The 22799-nt window shown below is 36.8% G+C and overlaps 1 pseudogene; it reads right to left on the bottom strand.

Moving 5' to 3' along the window:
* LOC113113403 (neurite extension and migration factor pseudogene) overlaps positions 1–22799 on the bottom strand; it is a 51601-nt pseudogene that overhangs the window by 6678 nt on the left and 22124 nt on the right.

Genomic DNA, 22799 nt, shown 5'->3' with positions numbered 1-22799 from the left:
CTTGCACTAGAGAAGAGGGGAAAATATGCCCAAATGGGATTCCTGTTTACTGAAGCTTCAGCTCTTGGGTGCTGGATTATCCACACATGTGGCCTTGGGCTACTGTAAGAGGAACACAGATGGTGACATTGGAACATGAATATGATTATAAGCTAGTTTTGCTTTTCAAATATGAAAGCCACAGATCTTGGACATCTTCTGAGGAAGAAAGAAGCTAACTGTCTGTGGAGATGTCAATGTCTCTGACTGTCAGGGTCCACAATGACAGATTTGATGATGACAAGACTTTAATGTGTGCTGTGATACACTCTGTCTGCTGCTACACACAAAAACAGAAAGAACCTTCTCTCATTCTCTGCTTTACACAATATTCAGAGTCCGGAAGCACAGGTTTTTATCAGCCTGCTGGGACAAAATCATATTTACTGTCTGCTACAAATGAGCACTTCTGAGGAAGAACTAGCTGCTGGATTTGACAAAGATATTCAAGAGTTTTGTTTGCACATGGTATCCTCAAGGCCAGCGGTTTATATATGTGGTATATTTCAGTTATGACTGTGAACTAATCAATACTTATTACTTCTGAATGGAACGATGGTCTTATTATTTGAACATCCTCGAGAGCAAACTCATCATATGTTACGGTAATTGCTCTAGAGCACCACAGACACCACTGTTATAGCTCTACTACCCCTGCTAGACATCTGCTACAAGACCGTCAGCATCATCACGAACCGTTCCTGCCGTCATCCTTGGAATCATAATCTATTGATACCACTGATCTGACAGATCCAAGACGACCAGACTCCCCACAACCTACCCCACACAATGACATCTCATCAGGCACGTGCACAGGTAGGGCTCAACCTGTGCAGAGCACATGCCCTTTTTGCCCTTACACTCCGAAGTGCCCTTTTTTTTGGTGGTGTTTTTTTTTTTATTTTTTTTTTATCAATGCTACTGGTCACCCTTTACGTCTGTCTGTCTCTTTTACAAATATTTAGCAAATGAAAGTTCTTAAAACGAGCTTGTGTAAATCTTATTCGATCCCCAAGCTGTCAGTAAGCTGATAACTCCGCCCTCTCAATATTCATTAAATCAACTGAAGTTCCACAGCAGCCGCACAGTAGACAACAGCTGAGCTGAACAGTTTTGCGAAGGGTAAATAAATATCTTGTTGTTTTAATAAGTACTACTAAACACTAGGCTCATATTTATTTATTTGATGTCTGACTGACTCACTGACTGAGACATGTGGGACGTCGCCTGAGAGAGAGGGCTAGCATTTGCCATCTAGTCATAGCCAACACTTAAATAGCCTGTGCATACAGTTGCATTTCATCTTTTATAAAATGCTATTTTGGCCAAATGCATTTTACCACAGGAAAAACTGAGCGCTGCGTCTATATAGCTACAAAAACTAGTTTGTAACCTGTAACATTAGATGAAAATGTAATGTGATGCCGGCAGGGGCAGGCGCCGTCGCCGTTTTAATGACGGAAAAAAAAAAAAAATCACATTTGCTGGCCAAAAACAATATATTGATAAGTAATACAACAACATATAATTTGTTTTTACCATCGGGAAATCATAACAGGTGCGCCCCAGGCTGTTTCGTACTGGAACTTACACAAAGCGACGAGTGATCCTCGTCACCTACATAACTATATTTCTAAGAAATTTTTTCTATGATTTATGATTGCTGATACACTTAATTTATTAACATTTAGGCTAATCACGTGATGGTATACTCTCCGCTCGTCCTCACATGTATAAAATGTTGTAAAACATGGTTTTACTACAGTAATGTAGTAAGTTATAACTAAAAAATGTAATTCATGATTCATTCCAAGGGTTCATTTATTTGATCCAAAATACAGCAAAATCAGTAATATTGTGTCATATTTTTACAATTTTAAATAACTGTTTTGTATTTGAATATATTTTAAAATGTGATTTTATTTTTGTGATCAAAGCTGAATTTACAGCATCTTTACTCCAGTTCAGTACTCTTCAGTGTAAGGTGATCCTTCAGAAATGCTTTTCACTGCAACTGTAGTTTTCACACTATTTTTTTTTTTTTTTTTATTGCTGGCTTATTTTAGGGAAAGTGTAGTGAATAGGAGACCTTCAAGAGACCAACATCCCTGGTCCACCACAGTTTCAAATTTTTTCCAGGTACATGGCTCACAGAAGGTTGATATTGTAATTAGGGTTAAAGAAGCCCTTAAAACCCTGTTTATCTATATTATCTAATTATCTAATATTATTATTATTGTTGTTATTAATCGTGAATAAATCTAAAGCTTTTGAGACTATTATTTTGTGTTATTGAATTTGTCATGAAGATGTGACCATTTCTTCCTTTTATGCAGGCTTACTAAATAATCTTGATATAAAAAAGGGAGGGGGGTGCCCTTTTTCAGTTTCAGCACATGCCCCTCAAAAGGTCTGTGCACGGCCCTGCATCTCATCACGTGAAAATGACTTCTCCTCCAATCCAAGATCCCACTGTTCTCGAAACAAAGTCTTCACACATACGAAACATGATCTCCTGCACTACAAAGACATGACAATAAAGAACTTGTCTTGGCTTGCGTGTGTGACTGGTAGAAACAAAAGGTGTCTTCTTTTAAAGTTTCTTAAATCACAGAAATAAGAAGCTTTCAAAAATTGAATGTAAATTAACAAAAGCACAATATGATTTTTTTTCTCATCCTCTTACAAGAAAGCACATCACATATCAACAGCACACAGTCTGATTTTTGCCAAAATGACAGTGTAGCCAATACAGGGCTGCATGATTTGGGGGAAAACAATCTAATTGTGGTTTTGTTTTTTGTTTTTGTTTTTTTCTGAAAAAATAAATAAATAAATGCAATTGCAGGGAGAGAAAAAAAATCCACATATTATATCAGTATGTCTCTACGATTTTAATAAAAATACTATTAGAATTATGTATTATTTAATTTTTTAATTATTATTATTATTATTACAAAAAAAAAAAACTAAACTTGAAACAAAAGGCATTAATGAAAAATATGAATATTATATGTTAATGAAAAATAAATAATAATAATAATAATAATAATAATAATGATTTATAATATAACTCAAATATGAAATAGTATTTATAATTCTAAAAATAAATCTTAATTTTCCAATATCAAACACTAAACTATCAAAATAAAACTTTGATGGTTAAACTTTTGAACACAAAGAAATTAACTGCAGAGCCACTGAATATTCTCTTTAATTGAGAAGCGCTTCTTGTTATTAGTTTGTGAAAATAGCTGGTGCCGAGAGAAGCACAGACGCATCACGTGTAAATGAACATAGTACTTGCTTCACTCTGAAACACACTGTGCATATATTCATTCAATTTAATTGCAGCTTTTTCAATTTGAAATCCACACTAAGCCAAATTGCTTAAAGGTGCTGTGTGTAGGATTGACACCGAGTAGTTGAACTAGGTATTGCAGTCCAAATTCAAAATATTGGAGAGGGTTTTTTCTTCACCCGGCCCCTCCTCCTCAGACTTGACACACACACAGGTTGCCAGATTGACACTTGAGGATGAATTAAATGAAATACACTGTGTTTTCCACCAACTGGCAAAGCAAGGTGCTGAAACACAATTGGGTAAACTGGCAGTGGGAGGGCTTCACAAACCAAAACATCGACAGACATTCCGGCCCTGAACACACATTTTCAAAGAAGAATAACTGACTGTAGCATTGTTTTTCAGATAAATAAGTATATTAACTAAGCATTTTTCTTAAATATCTGGAAACATATTATGGTATTTTTATGCTTTAGTGGAGTCAAAATCTTACACACAGCACCTTTAATATTTCAATGAATTGTGTAGTCCTGCATCTGACTAGAAAACTTATTTTGTCCTTTTCCACTCTCTCATCTCAATGAGGCACTTAAATACCTGAGGTGTGGAAAACAGCATAATAGGAGATCCATCAGCTTACAGTCATAAGTCCAGTGGTCTCTTTTATTTGTGAATAGAGGCAAAGGATCAGTTTATCTGCACTGGATGCTGGTAATGAGAGTAATGTTGTTAAAGACTGGTACTTTGGTACCAAGTCGGCACAAAAAAAAAATGAAAATGTTATGATACCAGATTTTTCTTAAGTACCGGTGGTACCAAGTACCCGGTCAACCTGGATTTTCACTGGTATTGGTACCGAATACTGAAATTTGGTACCGTTGACAACACTAAATGAGAGCAAAAGAAACGTTGGATGATTTATTGGCCCTCTATCGAAACCGAGAGCTGAAGGAGGCTGTTTTTCAGTCCCTGAGAGTGGGCCTTCTTTCAGTACTTATCTGTGTGATTGCCCCAGTTCCCTGAGCTGGAACTGAGAGGAGTGTGGATATGATAAACTAAAGCTTGAAGTGCCGCTGACAGGCCTGAGTCACAGAACAGAAGCTTTCAGGGATTCTGCAGGATTTATGAGGTTAAACTTAAGACCAAGTAAAAAATTAAATTAATGAATGAACTGAAGGGAACACTATACATCAATACAGTCTTTTTAAAGAAAACACATCTTCCCACAATCTGCATTACATTTATTTCATTTATAAATAATAATATTAATATATATATATATATATATATATATATATATATATATATATATATATATATATAGCTTAATGCTTGAATATCTGCACCAAATCACTGAAATGTAGGATGTAAATTAGAATATTTACCTTAATTTACTTCTTAAAGGCCATTAACCCTTATTTAACCCAATTTTTTATGTTTATGTTTTCTTACAGTGTGCTCAAATGAAAGTATATTACAGCCAGTCTGCAAGCAAACCATGTAAGGTGATATTCTTTTAAAGAAAAAAAAAGAGAAATAATTACAGCAAATGAGCATTTTTGGGTGAATTTGAAAAAGTATTTGGTTGGAACACTGAGCAACAATTAAACCTCACTTTTTATGTCTGCAATTATATATATATATATATACATATATATATATATTTTTTTTTTGACAGAAATTGTGATCAAACAGTCTATACACGTTTCTGAATCATTATTATTACTATTATATTTTTCTTCTCCACACTGGTCGATTATTGTTGTATTAGCTTCTTCAGATAACCCCAGTGGCAAGAAGAAAAACAAACTGTGCTTGGTCTCTTTACTTCTGCTGCTATAAGAACATAACCAAAACTGACATGACAATATAAAGAAGAAAATAAGCTATTTTACAGTGAAATACCACGGTTGCTTTTCTTACCCGTCTGGTCCAGTTCATTGGTCTCTGTTGAGCTGATCCTGGTCTGTTTGGTGTCCATCAATGAGAGTATGTCCTGCTCGAGTGGGGCTTCGTTATATCACTCCAGCCTACACAGACAAACACAATGATGTTTGACGTCAAGTTTATATATTAGTCAGTAATGTTAAATGATAAGCTTACAAGGATTCACTAATAAGATGAAACAAGGACTAATGATTTCTCTCTATTAAACTAATTGTAACCAAGACATTTACAACAGTCTGAACCCGAAAGCCACAAGGCAAGATGTAAATAAAGAAACAGAGCTTCCATCACCACAGCAACTGCATGCAACAATTTACTATTCTAGGCTCAATTTAACACCCATAGGACAGTTGTTAACCCCTGGAAGCTTTGTGTATATATATCTAGCACTCAACATATTTGTTTATGATAATTACTTCAAGCCGTCACGATTTATTCACTGCAGGCAAAAAGAACTGGGTGAAAAGACTTCTGAGACTGAAACAACTCGCATGAACAAAGATAACAATACAATGGAGTAACAATATTGTACGGCGCAGAATGACCGTGTAAGTTCTGACTTGCTGCTATAAGAAACATGACATTTAAGTGGTGTCAAACACAGAAATAGAGCAAATCTGGTACTTGTGTATGGTATTATTAGTATTACATTATTTATATCGAAATAATCCTAAAAACTTTTATACATGTTTTGAGTTTGTTCTATTGTATTTAAATGTTAAAAGTAAACAAATGTTTAAAAACAGATTAAAGTGCAAAATAATTCAAGAACAATAGGTCTCACTTAAGGTCTCATTAGTAAATATTAACATTAACCATGAGAAATAGCTATTTGTTAATGAAGTTATGTTAACATTAGTTTAAAAATATAACTGAATTTGTTCCTTGCTGAAAAAACCAGCATATGTTTGGTTAGGTATGTTTTGACTCAGGGTTGCTGGTTTATGCTGGTCCTTTTGCTGGGTTATGCTCGTCCTTTAGCTGGCTTATGCTGGTCCTTTTGCTGGCTTATGCTGGTCCTTTTGCTGGTTTATGCTGGTCCTTTTGCTGGTTTATGCTGGTCCTTTTGCTGGTATATGCTGGTCCTTTTGCTGGTTTATGATGGTCCTTTTGCTGGTTTATGCTGGTCCTTTTGCTGGTTTATGATGGTCCTTTTGCTGGTTTATGATGGTCCTTTTGCTGGTTTATGATGGTCCTTTTGCTGGTTTTACTGGTCCTTTTGCTGGCTTACGCTGGTCCTTTTGCTGGTTTACGCTTGTCCTTTGCAGGTTTGCACTAGTCATTTTGCTGGTTTATGCTGGTCCTTTGCTGGCTTTTGCTTGTCCTTTTGCTGGTTTATGCTGGTCCTTTTGCTGGTTTACGCTTGTCCTTTTGCTGGCTTACGCTGGTCCTTTTGTTGGTTTACGCTGGTCCTTTTGCTGGTTTATGCTTGTCCTTTGCAGGTTTGCGCTAGTCATATTGCTGGTTTATGCTGGTCCTTTGCTGGCTTTTGCTGGTCCTTTTGCTGGTTTATGCTGGTCCTTTGCTGGCTTTTGCTGGTCCTTTTGCTGGTTTATGCTGGTCCTTTGCTGGTCCTTTTGCTGGTTTATGCTGGTCCTTTTGCTGGTTAATGCTGGTCCTTTTGCTGGTTTACGCTTGTCCTTTGCTGGTTTGCGCTAGTCCTTTTGCTGGTTTTTGCTGGTCCTTTGCTGGTTTATGCTGGTTCTTTGCTGGGTTTGGCTGGTCCTTTTGTTGGTTTATGCTGGTCCTTTGCTGGTTTATGGTGGTCCTTTTGCTGGTTTATGCTGGTCCTTTGCTGGTTTATGCTGTTCCTTTGCTGGTTTATGCTTGTCCTTTTGCTGGTTTATGCTGGTCCTTTTGCTGGTTTATGCTGGTCCTTTTGCTGGTTTATGCTGGTCCTTTGCCAGCACATGACCAGGATAAACCAGCAAAGGACTAACATAAACCTGCATTATAGCATCAAAACCTAACCATATGCTATTTTTTAGTTAGCTGTTAGATCAGGTCCATTAACGAATACATTTACTTGTATTTATATAATAACTTGTATTAAACTAGTTATTAAACATTAAGAAAGAAATTAACATCATAATAATGTTACTGAACAACAGGCCTATAAAGAATCAGAACATTTTCAATCATTGTTTTGGACATGTTTACACTTGAAAATAAATAGCCTATTAAGTGTTAAGTATGCAATAACAATATCATGGATGTTCATTACTAACGCAATAAGCCCCAAGAAGCCGTGGTTTACAGTGAATTTATAACAGCAAAGGGGCGTTGTTAGGCACTCCACTTTGCATCATAAATTCAGTGTAAACCACGACTTCACGGGGCTTATTGCTTTTATAAAATGGTTATTCCATATATGTAGTATGGTTTCACAAAATAAAACGGATCAAATAAAGTTTAAAATCTATTTTGATCTAAATAAAAACAGTATTCTTCCACCAATATAATTTCTCAGAACCAGTTGTGGTTGCAGGAAAGTAGTTGCAGAGCAACACAAAGAAGTAAACAAAGGTGTGTGTTTGTAGAATAATTTACAACAGTTTAGAACACGGCTCAGCCAATCAGAATCAAGGACTGGAACCATCCGTTTTGTGATATTTTGTACTACTTTACATCAAAACTTGTCTAACTGTAAGTTATGATTATGATTATGAGTGTAAAGACCAGTCACTTCTGAGCTCTTTTGTCATGGTTATTAATCGATGGTAACACTTGCTGTGTCTCAATTTGCCCACTTATACTATGCCATACAAGTATAATGTACTATTTTGTAAATGATTTTTTTTTAAGTGTGTAGCAGAATAGTAGGCAAGCATTAGACATACTATTACTTCAAAACAGATATCACTGTCAGATAGTTAGATGAATCCTATCAACGTGCCTAGTAGTTTTTGTTTGTTTCTTTACCCCTTTTTGTGTACATAGTTCTGAACCGAATCCTCATCGAAAGCCCAATGGATTGTGGGTGATCTTAGCTGTTAATATGTGCATGGATCTGTATTTCGAACAATCCAATAGCCGGTTCACAGAGAACGCATCTTTGCTTTGAAAAAATCGTGGGCAGTGGAACGGGGAAGAAAAAGCAAGGTCTTGGGACTTTTTTATTTTTTTTAAGTTTAAACTCATTTGAACTTGAGTGCTTCATTTTTAGACATCATCTATGAGACACTGCAAACAGCGTGAATTAGGGCCGCACGATGTGTTGTTTAAGCATTGATATTGCGATGTACGAATCCATAATAGTCACATCGCAGGATGTGAGATGTAGGCTGTCGTAGTTGATCCGTTATTCATTAACTGTACGGGCCAGCTGCTCCCCGGCCCTTGACGAATGTAGAGTTAAGTTTCATTTGCATGTGTTAAGTCCTGCCAGTTTAACAGGGCAGAGAGAGAGAGAGAGAGCATGAGAGAGAGAGTGAGAGCGAGAGGGAGAGAGAGAGAGAGAGAGTACACGCACGTGCGAGAGAGAGACAGAGGGAGAGAGAAATAGAGACAGAGGGGGAGAGAGAGAGAGAGAGAGAGAGAGAGAGAGAGAGAGCCCCGGCCGCACGCTCACGTCTTCAAACAACACGAGCGCTTAAAATACCATTTAAAATAACACTCTTCAATCCTGTAAAATCATGGCAATATTTTACAATGTTTGAAGGCATATCTCATCAGTGAACAGCCTCAGAGTTCATGCTAGCTTTACACATCAAAGCGTTGTCGGCTTTAGATTGTGTTTTTTGTCTATTCAGGCTTGTCACCGACTCACACTGACGGACAGCATTCGGGTAAAGAGTTCTCAAGCGTACACAAACACTTTCTCTCAACACACTTTCAGATTGACCTTCACACTCACAATACCTCAGAGGTGTAACGTATTTGAGTGAATGTAATTAATAACTGTACTTGATTATCTTTTTGGATATTCTGTAGTTTGGATATTTTACTATTATCAACTTTGACTCTCTACTTCCCTACAAGTTTGAATAAGTATCTACTCTTTACTCCACTACACTTGTATTGACTGTTACATTTGCATTGCACCTATAGCTTTTTCTGCAGCAGTTGTTTTCAGCTTCAAAAGAAGTGATATCTACAAGGCACTGAAGTACTATATCTTGTGTGCTTTGCCCTAACTCACCCAATCTTGTCAATAAGGCTACTTTCAATGAAGGTGAGTTCATTAGCAATGGCAAAGAGGCTGAAACCAGGTTATCCAGTGCAAGAAGTCTTTGACTTCTTCATTTTACTTAATATTATTGTTACACTATCCTCCTGTATTCTAATCCTGTTATAATTTAGTTCACATTTTACTTAGTTTGCATTTTTGCCCGTCTTCAATAAGATCCTTTTACTTTTTACTGTACATTAGTTAGGCTTGTATTAGTTTTTGTAACAACCTTATTTCCATCAAAAAATAACTATGTTGCCATATATATTGTTATTGTGATATCAGTTTACTGGAATGGTGATAGTAGATGTTGCCAGCCACTACACTTGAGCTTCTATTCTAGGAGGATCATAAATAAATAATAAGGTCTGAACAGAAAAGCTGTTGTTGTGTTTCACTGCGGAGTCAAAGCTGTGAATCTGTGCATGTGAGAGCTGGAGGCAGGCGGACAGGAAGGATTGAATTAACCATCTGTTCTCATATACCTCTCATTATTCCTCTGCTGACGCTTACTGCCTCATTCAGAGAGGAGCCTTCACATGTGCGTCTTAAAAACACTGCACATGATTTAGAGCAACAGAATTAGTCCATTGTTCTTCAGAAGGTCAATAAAACCAACGGCTTATGTGTTTGAGAACTAAATGGTACATTTCCCCCCAAATGTCCTATTATTTCCCATATTATGTAAGTAGGATTGGCAATAGGTAGATGTTGTATTTTTACATTTATGTCAATGTTCTTATTTAGAAACAAAGAGTAAGTGAGAGCCATTATTATTTGTAAATTAATTTTTCCATTTCGTCATAACATTTTCAATATCATAATGCAAGAAATCTCATTATTACAATGTTAAATAAAAACAAATAGTGTTTATGCATCATTGTAGTACAGTATTTTATGTACTGCTTTCATGCTCATTTAAACTAAATAACATACTGTATAAAATACTGCATTAAAAAATTAACTCTTTCCCTGCCGTTGACAGAATTTTATGGCTTTCTGTGTTTTCACTGGTGTATGGTAGGAGGCACTATTACACATCTACTGAAATAGTTTTAAAAACTCTGGATCAAAACATGGCAAAGAAGAAGCAGAAACAAGCGAGTGCTTATATAAGCAGATGCATATGTAAAATAATGCGATCATCAAGCATTAAACAACATACAGTATGAATGAAAAATGCCTAACCCTACCGACTGCAGTTTTGACTCAGTTTTATCTATTTCATCTGTTTTGATCATTATTCTGAATCTGATCCAGACGTAGTCTTTGACAAAACTAGATTTTCTCAGCTTTTTGTCAAAAATGTTGTTTTTTATGACACTTGACAACATTCAAATGTTGATAATATTTTTTTAAAGTTTGTTTAAAAGCAGGGGCTCTGTTCTTTATTTTGGCATGCTACGTTTAGATAATCATGCAACAAAATATTCTGTGTGCCATTAAACTTTTGTGAAAATGATCAAAAACACAGGCGGGGAAAGAGTTAAAATTACTGTAGAACTGGTAGTACGAAAAATCCAGATGAAAACAAAAATAATAATCATCAGCTTGCATGGGAATTTCATAAAAAACATCATGAATGATTACTATAAAAAATAATAACATTTAAAATAGTTTTAGATTATATATATACCATGTTACACTGCTGTCATGTCAATTCATCCCTGGGAAAGAAGAGTGCCTACTTGAAAAATTATACATTTTTCAAAGTCTATCTATGACATTACTTCTAAAACATTGTGAGGAAAGATTCTGACAAGCAATTAATGAGACGTTAAGAAACTGACACGTACTAACAATAGGTTTATATATGCCAGCGAACGCAACCGCTAAGAGCGCGCACTGACCAGAAGAGTTCGTACAGAAGCGATTAGATCTTGATGAATCGTGCTGGCACCCAGGACTTTATTTGTCTGTTTAGTTGTTGTTCGTCTCATCTCCTATAAAAAGCCTCTAGCTTCACAGAGATTGCTGCAGAACAGATTTCTCCGGCTGAAGCGACACCGACGCACTCGTATCGAGCAGATTGGGTGATTTCAGCCGCCCGGTCATCTTCCTCTCGCTGTCTCTGCTGAGGAGACCCAGTGAGGTGTTAAAAGTTGATTAGGTGTCTAAAGGTCATATAACCGAAGCTGTCACTATCCCAGAGGACTGCAGTCATGGGCTTAATGAGCCAAATCCTGCTCTATTTACTTAACGGAGGCCCGGCGCATTGGTCATAAGGGCCCGGAGAAGAATCGCTGTAGCGACAAATGCACTAATTGACAAAAAAAGACATAGATAGTAAGATTATTGAGAGGAAACAGCTAGTAGAGCAAGTACCAGTTAGATCCAAACCTCTGGTGATATCAGCGCTTACAACAACATCTGTGTGATAAAAAGGTCAGCTACCTGGGATGTTGTCATCATACATACAGTCCTGGTGTTTGTTTGAGGGAATTCATAGGGAATAATAGACAGGACAATTAAACCTGCAGCGATCGATCGCTAATGTCACACGAGTGCGTTCAGCCACACACTACAGCTCAGTGTCATCAGTCTGGTTGTCTTTCTCTTCGTCCTTTGCAACCGTTGGAAATAAGCTGCTTTTTATTAGGCGTGTTTGCTAAGTCAAGCATCAGTAGTAATACTAAATCAAGGCTCGAGATGTAGAGACCAGATATCGTGGAAAAGTAGCTAAACGCATTCTGTGTGAACGGCCACTAATAAGAGTCCTAGCCTAGCATCACACTATCATATACACCTTAGCATCTGCATTGCAATCCCAGGATCCCCTAGCTTGGTGCTTGTCAGTTTTAGGCAAGTATCACGCTTGGTAAAATGTAAAGCATGGTTTTAAATACTGTTTTGTTGTTTTGGGGTGAAACTGATGGACTTGATGGAGATGAGATGTGTTGATGGAGAGCACAGTTTTGTCACTCAGGCATGTTTCACTTTTATGTGCAATGCCAGACTGTATAGATTAGACAATAACTCATTATAGTAAATGAGCTCAGATAAATCAGGGTGTTGCAATCACTGTAATGTTCAGCTAACATCCATGTTCTCCAGGGATCTTCCGTGTGTCAGGTCTGAAAGCTTGTGACAGTGATGAAATCCTCTCTGAAAAAATAACGTGCCAATTTCTCCTTCAAGCGTACCGGTCAGCTCCGTTCATAACTGTCTCGAGACAATAAAGACTTGAATCTATCATCTTGTCTCAAGAGAAAAGGGTTTTTTTTAATCTGCAGCTTTTTTATTTTATTTTTTTCTCCAGTGACTTTTGATCTGGCAGAACCCTCGTCTTTTTGTTTTGTATCTGCTTGACTGATGCATCATGGTCCAGAGGTACATTCTCGTCTCGTCTTGGTAAATCAATTAAACAACGTTAACATGGACACCTTTTGTTTCAGTCAGAAAGAAATAATTCGGATGAATTTGATAGTGTTTATATAAAGGATAAATAAATTGATTGATCTCTATGTCTTAATATGCATCTATGTGCGTTTGATTTGCAAGTATTAATAACTTGATGCAATTACAATGTAAAAAAAAAAGATTTTTTTGGATAAAAGTGAAATGTTCATGCACTGCTTAACTACTTACTATGCGTCTATATTTATAATAACTTCAGAAGAAACACAGATAAGGTGTTTTTTTTATAAAAAGGTACATAAAATGTGTTATCTTAATCCTGACATTTCAATCTGTGGCTCTTTCAATCAGAGCTCTGTTCTGATTAGCACACATATTAGAGTTGCTAATTAAAGAAATGAATGAACCCCACCAGTGCTGGAGTAGCCCTGTCCGCGGCCTGCCAATTAGAGGGATTTTCATTGGAGCTCGCCGCATCTGAAGTGTGCCTGGAATAACAACAGTTCTCCAAATGCCATATTTCATCCTGTTCTCTGCCGTGGAAATCCTGGTGGAAGGAGGCTCCCTGGAAACACTGGAGCCAGAGACGGCATGAGAGTGACAGATCAGATGAGTGACATGCTCTCTCATATCTGCACTCCAGGGAAATAAGCTCGTAATCCAGCATGCACTGTTACACCGGCAGGCAATAGGCTTCATCCTGCAAGGCTGTGAAAGCCACCTCATGATTCAGATAGCAGGAAAAGAAACAACCCCTGAGTAATGCAGTACCTGCAGGTGTCTGACGGAGCACGTCTCTGGCTATATGAGTGATCTTAAAGTGATGTGGCACATGAGATGAAGCAGTGTTTACCTGCTGCTGCTGACAAGGCCCTCGCAACTTCTTCCGTTTTTCTTTTTTTCCGTGCAGCACTTCTAACGCTCCGCTCTAATGGCTTTCCTCATTATCTTTTGAACTCATCGAAAGTGACGAGGAGAAACAGGGAAGGTATGGCTGGTACGTGGGAGGCTCCAACAGGCCACCCAAACATCAACACGTTCAAAATCAGCTAAAATACCAAACTATGGAGAAATGCAAAGGCTTTTACTGTCGAATTTTGAAGTTACAAAACAAAAACACATACAAAAGACTTAAAATTTTGTATTTAAGATGTACAAAATAACACGAGACTGACACACAACATTGTAATCTTTCACATGGAAACATATGTGCATGCAATAAAAGATCTGTACTCACATCATTTAGATCTTCACAAAACAGGTTTGAAAAAACAAGATCACAATCTATTCCTGAGATTATCCTCCTGACGCAGGTCTTGGGCTCACTGGTCTGCATTATGTCAAACAATTGCATGGACATGGATGCATGCAGGCTTGATCTTTGCCTTGTTTCAATCTTGATACTAGTTCTAGGGTCTCAAGATATGATTTTGCCAAATTTAGATTTAGGCCAACCAAAACACCTCTGTCTGTCTGTGATTGGTTACTTTGCTCAGTGCTGCAAAAACATGTCGTAAACACTCTCCAGAGCGCAAACACAAATACGCAATAGTTTGCCAATATGCTATTATTACAGCTTCAACTTGGAGAGCTCTTGCTTGTTTTTGTTTTAGCACCCTCTAGCACCCACATAGAACCGGGTCTGTTCATTAAATGCTCACTACGGTTAATGCATGCTCCAATAATTGATAGCTTGGGACAACAATAACTAGTAGTTGAAGTAGTTGCCTGCAAATCTGTGAAACTGCTAGTGTAAAGATTATGAGGCAAGAAAACAAGTGCATTTCTGTAAAAGAGTAAAAAAAGTATTTGTTTTTACAAATTGGGAGTTGAAATTCTTTGATAGCGTGTCACAGATGTTGCCGGGAGAGTTTAATTTGTTTTGACCCCGAGCATTCCTTTAAGAAACATGTTTTTAAAATGTCAAGCTGACGCATGTACGCATTGTGGCACATATCCTGCGCTGACATTAATTAACTGCACTTAGCAATGAGGGGAATCAGGCCTTTGCATGTTATGTTGTGTGAAACAGCCCACTCACAACACCGGCTTTTCATTCGGGTCCAAGGGTGGCCATTTCTTCATCCGACTCCAGTTAAATCACTCAATGGAAGAGGGTGTTCGGTGCACGAAATGTGCTGCTAAGCTCTCGCTGCATGGTTTGATATTATATTAGCATTACAAAGGTTTTCCCAGAATCCGTGACACACAGCCAGGGGGAGGGGGAAGATCATTTGCTTTTCATAGGAAGAAAATTGCTGTTTCCTCAAGAATGTGACACTGGATTGATCGAAATGGAAGAGCTGTTTTTACACGACAGAGTTGCTGGTTACAGCAGCGTGCATCTATTGCTACATCCTTTTAATTCCCATAAGCAACCAGGGGGCAGATAATCAGGCCGAGCTGGCACACGTAAAATCATTGAAGACAATTAACAAGTGAAAAACGGTGTTTCTCACATAGCGTGAGTATGCATGCGTTACGGATGGGGAGGTGAGCTCTACTTGGCGCCGGTTCTCCATGCAGAAGAATAGACTTGGCACCTCTGAATGCATCTCCGCTACGGCCCGTTGTCACTCGCTCTGGTTTCCTGCCAATCGCCAACTTGTCGGAGCGAGATTTGCCACAAAGAAGTTGGCAAGCCTGGGAAACACTGCTGATGGAGTGTGATAATGCAGGCCTTGCCTTCGGATACTTGGATGGCATCAGAGAGCAGACGGAGTCAAAAAACAGCTTTACCGTGGCTTTACTGTGCCACACATGCAGGTCATCTTGCGAGCGCGGGGTTTCCAGTGGCGGGAGGATTAAGCCGTCTCATTTTTTTAAACTGAATGAAAGCGATGCATCACAACGACTGTTAAAATGTGTGATTCTGATATAATAATTATTATTAGCCAAGCACTAATTGCCTATGCATTTTAAAAGAAAAGAGTCGACCAGATTCTCATAAATGATTGTTTCGGAATTCCTCTGAGGACTGATCATTCTTTTCAGGACATCTTGCTTGAATCACCTGTTTTATAACATGCTAAAACGTTTGAATGACACACAATCTAGACATTCTACATGAAATTACTGGGTCCTGAATGGCTGTAGATGTCAAGGCCTCATGCCTTAAGGATTTTAAAGCATGAAAAGCATGAGGCCTTGACATCTACAGCAGAATCCACAGCATGGTCAAGCTTTATTTCTTAACACTGCATACAGTATCTAAAAGACTACATATTACATGCATCCAATTAGAATGGCCCTATAATTCAAGTAATGGAAGCAAAAATATCCCTAGGTTTTAGTTTTTTAAATGTATACGATTTGATATAGTTTTGATAAAGTTTTGCCAAATATCAATCACAAATGTAATACTGATTATACCATAGTTTAACAAACGAGGTGTTAATTGACTGAATTACATTTCTGCAATGAAAGAGATCCAATCAAAGCTGGAGAGCAGGACATTTGTGCATCTCGGAGCAACACTGCAGTGTTTCGTTCCCGAACAAATCTATTTTTGAATGAATCACTTGAGTCAATGATTCAGTGGTCAATTCGTAAAGAGAGCCACTTGCTTCTTTCTGAATGAATCAGGTGTTTTGGCCAAATCGTTTTAATGAGTGATTCAATGAATGGCTCATTCAGTCAGGGTCTTCCATGACCTAAACCAGCCAAAGTGTCATCTCAAAAATACACTCAGCAAAATATTATTTAATTATCATGACACCATGTGACATGAGCATCTGAAACAGCCAATAGAAAGACAGCCAGGAAACGAGATCACTGCATTAGTGGTAGAAGTCAGATATCATGAAGGGCAACTCTGAACAAATCTTAAAATTGGGGTAAATCGAACAGAATTTAGGGGACAACTCTTTTATTGAGCGTAAACACTGTACATTGCAATTCTGAATCATTTCTGATGCAACATTGCTGGATATCACCCTCAGGCAATAAATGAGATCTCTGTAAAGACTTGGACAGCAGTGAGAAATAAGGCTGCAACTAACCTTTTTCAGATCGATTAATCTATCGATTTTTACTCTATTCATCTTACTGATTATTTTCTGACTGGTCGGCTAATCCTTTTGTTTAAGTGGTTACAAGGTAAGCCATGTACTACAAAAAACCTCCTAAGTTTCAGAACTCAAAACTTCCTTGTTAGTCCAAAAAAAAGCTTTTATTAAATCCAAGGTGCAAAAACGATTTGTTTCATATTTTCTCAGTTTGACGTCAACGCCTACTTTTACATCACTGCCTCTTTAGCTCCGCCCACAGTCTACAAATACAAGAGAGACTCAATATAAAGTCAAACTTTTTTTTTTCATCCGATTCTACCAAGAACAAATGATCCACTCTATGCCATACAAATTCATTTCATAGTTCATTACTCTTACTGTATGTCAACAGTGGTGTCTCGTTCAGAGCAGACGGAAAAACACTAAACATAACTGAAAAATGAAAGAGCAACCGCTGAGTGAATGAAATGTCCCTCTCAGTGCTGTACACATCCTCTGACCGATCTGCTTACACAGACACAGGCTTTCAGTTCAGAAAGCTCCTCTAATGAAAATCAATGGTATCAATGAGAGCTATTTGAGCTTCTCCACCACTGCAGCACAACAGATCAATTAAGATACTGAAAAATACTCCCTTTCACATGCTTTAATGTGGCAACCTCTTTTAAAATCCAAGCCTCTGAATATAGAAGCAAGCTTATCGGTCCAAATGTAAAGCAGGCAGATTTGAGTTACAGTATACTCAGAATCGATTGTAATTTAATCAGTATGTACATGTGTGTGTACAATAAAGAGATAAAGCGAGTATGTGAATGTGTGTGTGTGAAACGGAGAGATGTGTGAATCCAAAACCTTCTCCTTCTGTGCCATACACGCACGGAGAAATGAACATTACCACCAATATCTGGATTACCAACGTTTGATGCACACTTACTTCTCAGTGATCTTTTATAAAGCCTTAATGACGTGAGAATCCACGGCTGGTTTGACACATCTTGTGTTACAGTTAAAGTGCTGTTACTTCAGTTTGAATTCAATCCTAATCACAGAAGTCTTCCTGTGTGGCAGCGAGTTCTCTCTCAGTTCAGGACTCTGTATGTAAACAGGCAAATGCAATTAATGAAACGGCCCACCGTGACCAGATTTGTGTAAATACAGTTGTTTTGTATTGAAGGGACAGTCCTCATTTACTCATCATGATGTCATTCCAAACCTGCATGACTTTCTTTCTTCTGCGGAACAAAAGATATTGAGGAAACGGTCTCAGTGTTTTTGTCCATACAATGAAAGTCAATGGGGTCCAAAGCAACATTTGAACTAAAAACACTGGGATAAACTCTGAGGTCCAATGCTGTTTCAGTATATGTGGCCCTGGAGCACAAGTGTCACTTTTTCGAAATTGGGATTTATACATAAATAAAAAAATCATCTTTCCATTGATGTATGGTTTGTTACGAGGATAATATTTGGCTGAGATACAACTATTTGAAAATCTGAGGGTGCAAAAAAAATCTAAATATTGAGAAAATCATCTTTAAATTTGTCTAAATGAAGTTCTTAGCAATGCATATCACTAATCGAAAATTATGTTTGGATATATTTACAGTAGAAATTTGATAACTATCTTCAAGGAACATGATCTTTAATTAATATCCTACTGATTTTTGGCATAAAAGAAAAATCTATAATTTTTACCCATACATACATATTTGGATATTGCTACAAATATGACCCAGAGACTTTGTGCTTTTGTGATCTAGGGACACATATATGAAAATTAAAACAAAATACAGTAACACTTTACAATAAGATTCCATTCGTAAACATTTTGTAACGGCATTAGTTCATCTCATTTAAACATTTACTAATACACCATTAAAATCGAAAGCTGCATCTGTTAATATTTAATGGACCGGAGCTAACATGAACTAACAATTAACAATTGTAAACAAAGATGAATAAAAACTGTCAATGTATTGCTCATTGTAAGTTAATGTTAGCTAGTGTGTTAAAGTGTTGCTAAAATATGTTTTTGTGAGTTCTGCAGAAGAAAGTCATCAATTTTTAGACCTACATGGGAGAATTTTTTTTTATTGTTAATTTCCTGTAAGTGAATGTGAACAAGCAGAGCAAAAACAAATACTAAATAAATAATAAAATAAAAATATATTTTTTGAGTTCAGTTGTATTTATATGCAGTATTCATACATGCATTGTTATATGAATTGAGTCAGCGTAATGCTTGTGTTTTCTGTTCTCTACGGTTTAGCTGAACAATCGGTGTGTGTTGAATACACACTTGTGCGTCTGGTTTCCAGAGCAGTGTCCATGTTTGACTCTTCTCGCCTCCTCTCCTGTGCTGCCAGACCTGAGACAGACAGCTAAAAAACATCGGGTTCACTGTTTTGGAGAATGCTTTCTCTTCAGTCTGACCTGAATGATGTGTATTTTCAAGGAGAACACAGCCTATTTAGATCGTCTCAGAACGGAGTATTTTAAGGCATTGTCAGCACACTCCCAGTGTCAAGGCCCATCCAAAAAGTAAACAGCAATATTATTCTAGCTTTTGAGATGATAATATTTGGCCACAAGAATCCTTTACAGCAAAGGCAATCCCAGAATGCACTGCAACTAGCTTTGTGAAAGAACGTAAGGCGAGAGAAATCTTTATAGATAAACACTACTGGTCAAGTTCAGAGTGATTTTTCAGTATTAATCAGCAAAAACTGTTTTCATCAAAAACAATAACAAGAAACATTTCTTAAGCAGTAAATATTATTCTGATTTCTGACGATCATGTGACACTGAAGACTGGAGGAATGATGCTGAAAATACAATCACAGGAATAAATTACACTTTTTAAATGTATTCAAATACAAAATGGATATTTTAAATTGAAATAATATTTCACAATAATGCATTTTTATTATATTTTTTTATCAAATGCAGCCTTGCTGAGCATAAGGAATGTCTTTCAAAAATATTAAAACATCTTAACGATTCCAAACTTTTGACCAACAGTGAATATATCGTATATAGATCATAATGATTGTCATCCATTTGTAAACATCTATTAACAAACAGACTATTTTAGCCATGTTTGGGTGTGCTTTTTTAAGCTTATTAGAGAATCATGTCATTAGCTTAGCAACATGCTAATGCCAAACACCACCGGATTCAAGTCTGCTGTGCTCTTCAGTCAGGTTTTCATTTAGCTGTTAGCTGTTAGCGGATTACTAGGCTTTCAGACTGAGCTTTTACCCTAATGTCCTGTATTTACTGTAATATATGTGTCCCTGGAGCACAAAAGCAGTCTTAAGTCTCTGGGGTATATTTGTAGCAATAGCCAAATATACATGTGTGTGTCAAAATTATAGATTTTTCTTTTATGCCAAAAATCATTAGGATATTACGTAAAGATCATGTTCAATGAAGATATTTTGTAAATTTCTTACTGTAAATATATCCAAACTTAATTTTCGATTAGTAGTATGCACTGCTAACAACTTAATTTAAACAACTTTAAAAATGATTTTCTCAATATTTAGATTTTTTTGCACCCTCAGATTTCAGATTTTCAAATATTGTCCTCCTAACAAACCACGCATCAGTGGGAAGCTTGTTTATTCAGCTTTCAGATCATGTATAAATCTCAATTTCAAAAAATTGACCCTTTTGCCTGGTTTAGTAGTCCATGGTCACAACTGTGGTATATTCTCCATACATCCAGTGTTGTATGTTTACTAATGTCGCCCAGTTTTCCCAAATTTAATCAGCAAATGATCTATCTCAGATTATAAAAAGGCAATGTGGCAGTACATTTCCATGCAGTAATCCGTAATCCGACCTGCTTGATCACACCTGAAAGGGACAGTTCACCCAAACATTGTAATTCTGTCTTTTCCTCACCTTCAGGTTATTCCAAGCCTGAATTAATTTCTTTCTTCCGCTGGTCACCATTAACTTAAATGTTATTTTTCCCATACTATGCAAGTCAACAGGGACCAGAAACTGTTTGGCAACCAACACTCTTTAAATTATCATAAAAAAATAAAGGAACTCTTACAGGTTTGGACCAATTCGAGGGACAGTAAATTTTGAGTTAATGCACGCTCACACATGAAAATTAATATTCTAACATTCTGACATCAGAAGACTTGAAAAATGAAAATTATGAAAAATATTCATGAACTGATTCTTTAGTGTTTTGGAAAGACATTTGAAATTATGACAGAATTACAATGTTTGAAAGGATGACCAGACACCCCTGTTTCCTGGGGACATACCTAGTTTTTGGTGTCCTGTCTGGACTGTAGCTGTCCATGGAAATGTCCCTGTTTTACAGCAAAACAATGATTACTTTCACCAGCAAAGGCGCTGTGAGCTTTACTGATTACTAGCCGCGCACCGCTACTGGAGCCATGAACGTCAGCCAAGCGCTATTATCATCAATTATCAAAAGAGACACTGTTATTGGTTTCAAGGTAGTCACATACTAACTATACATGTTAAAACAAAGTAATGCTGTTTGTGTGCACTTTATAACATATAAACTGAACAATTATATTTGCATAAAGCACATACTTTCCATTCTCCATTCTGTCACCGATGGAGTTTCGGTTCCTTGACGCTGTCGCCTCTGGCTTGCTTAGTTGGGGTCACTTCATCTACAGTGATATCATTGACTTGATTGCAAATAAATGCACAGAAACTATTTAACTAAACAGAGATATCATCACTGAATTCAATGATGAACTGCCTTTAACTATCATTTTGCATTATTGAGACATTGTTTTCCTAATGAATGTTTTTCAGTTGCTTTGACGCAATGTATTTTGTTTAAAGTGCTATATAAATAAAGGTGACTTGACTTGACAAAATGAGAATAAATCTAAAATAATAAGCCTGATAAGGGACAGTAAAGATCTCCAGAGATCTCTAAAGATTTCCATTTCCATTTTTATTTTTTGAAAAGTTAACTTTAAAGAAAAGTACGTTTTATTAATCATATGTTGTCATATTTATTGTTATTTTTTTATGTGTTTTTGTAAAGTCATAATTTTGTTATACTCCTATTTTGATCTGTTTACTATTTGCAGTAATTACTGTTTACTTTTCATACTGTATTTTTTTGTAAATTGTAGGCCTATTAATAAACTAGGGTAAGTTTGATCCTCAAACATCATTTTAATACATAGAAACCACAACAATTGTTTCTTTTCTCAAGTGAGATTTCAATGATATTTTGACCACTGAACTATGAAATGTCCTTATATGTTAGGCCTGCACAATAAACCAGATTGTAATTGTATTCATTATTTCTGCTTCTCTCAATTTATTAAGCATTATAGTCTGAAATTTTAGCTGCCTGGTTATTATCTTTGAAAAGATTTTTAATGTGACATTTGCATTACCTTGCACAGGTTACAAGCCTCCAAAAGAGTCCATGTTTGCGGTTGCCAGATTTCAAGTGTTTAAATCCCCCAATTACAGCTTTTTTCTTAAATCGAAGTGGGTTGGGGCTGAGAGCCATGGGAGCCAATGATCCCACCCCACTCATCATAATGATAATTATATTCAACTTACTTCCATTAACAGCACATTCATTCAGAACTTTATAGATAAGTGCTAATTAGCAACAGCACACTGGCATGTACTAATGTGGTCACCAAAAAGACTTTAAAAAGACCAAAAAGACAATACTTGCATGTAAATAGTCAAACAACATGCAGTATTTGTAGTCTCTAAGTATTGCTGTCCATCCTCAAGCTAACCACAGGCTGTACTCTTCACCGCAACGGTTACACTACAAAACCAACATAAAAGAAACTTATAATGTTAATCCTAACATTACACAACTTTTAAGTACTAACTCTTTATGTTCATCTTGTGTAAAAAAACACAAAATAACACTTCATTTCTACATTTATTTTCCTTGATGTCTGATGCAAAGCATGCTGGGAACTAGAAA

This window comes from Carassius auratus, chromosome 14 (genome assembly GCF_003368295.1).
Source record: "Carassius auratus strain Wakin chromosome 14, ASM336829v1, whole genome shotgun sequence".
In the NCBI taxonomy this organism is placed as follows: Eukaryota; Metazoa; Chordata; class Actinopteri; order Cypriniformes; family Cyprinidae; genus Carassius; species Carassius auratus.
Note: the sequence above shows the minus strand (reverse complement) of the source record. Positions and strands in the feature narration are given on the sequence as shown.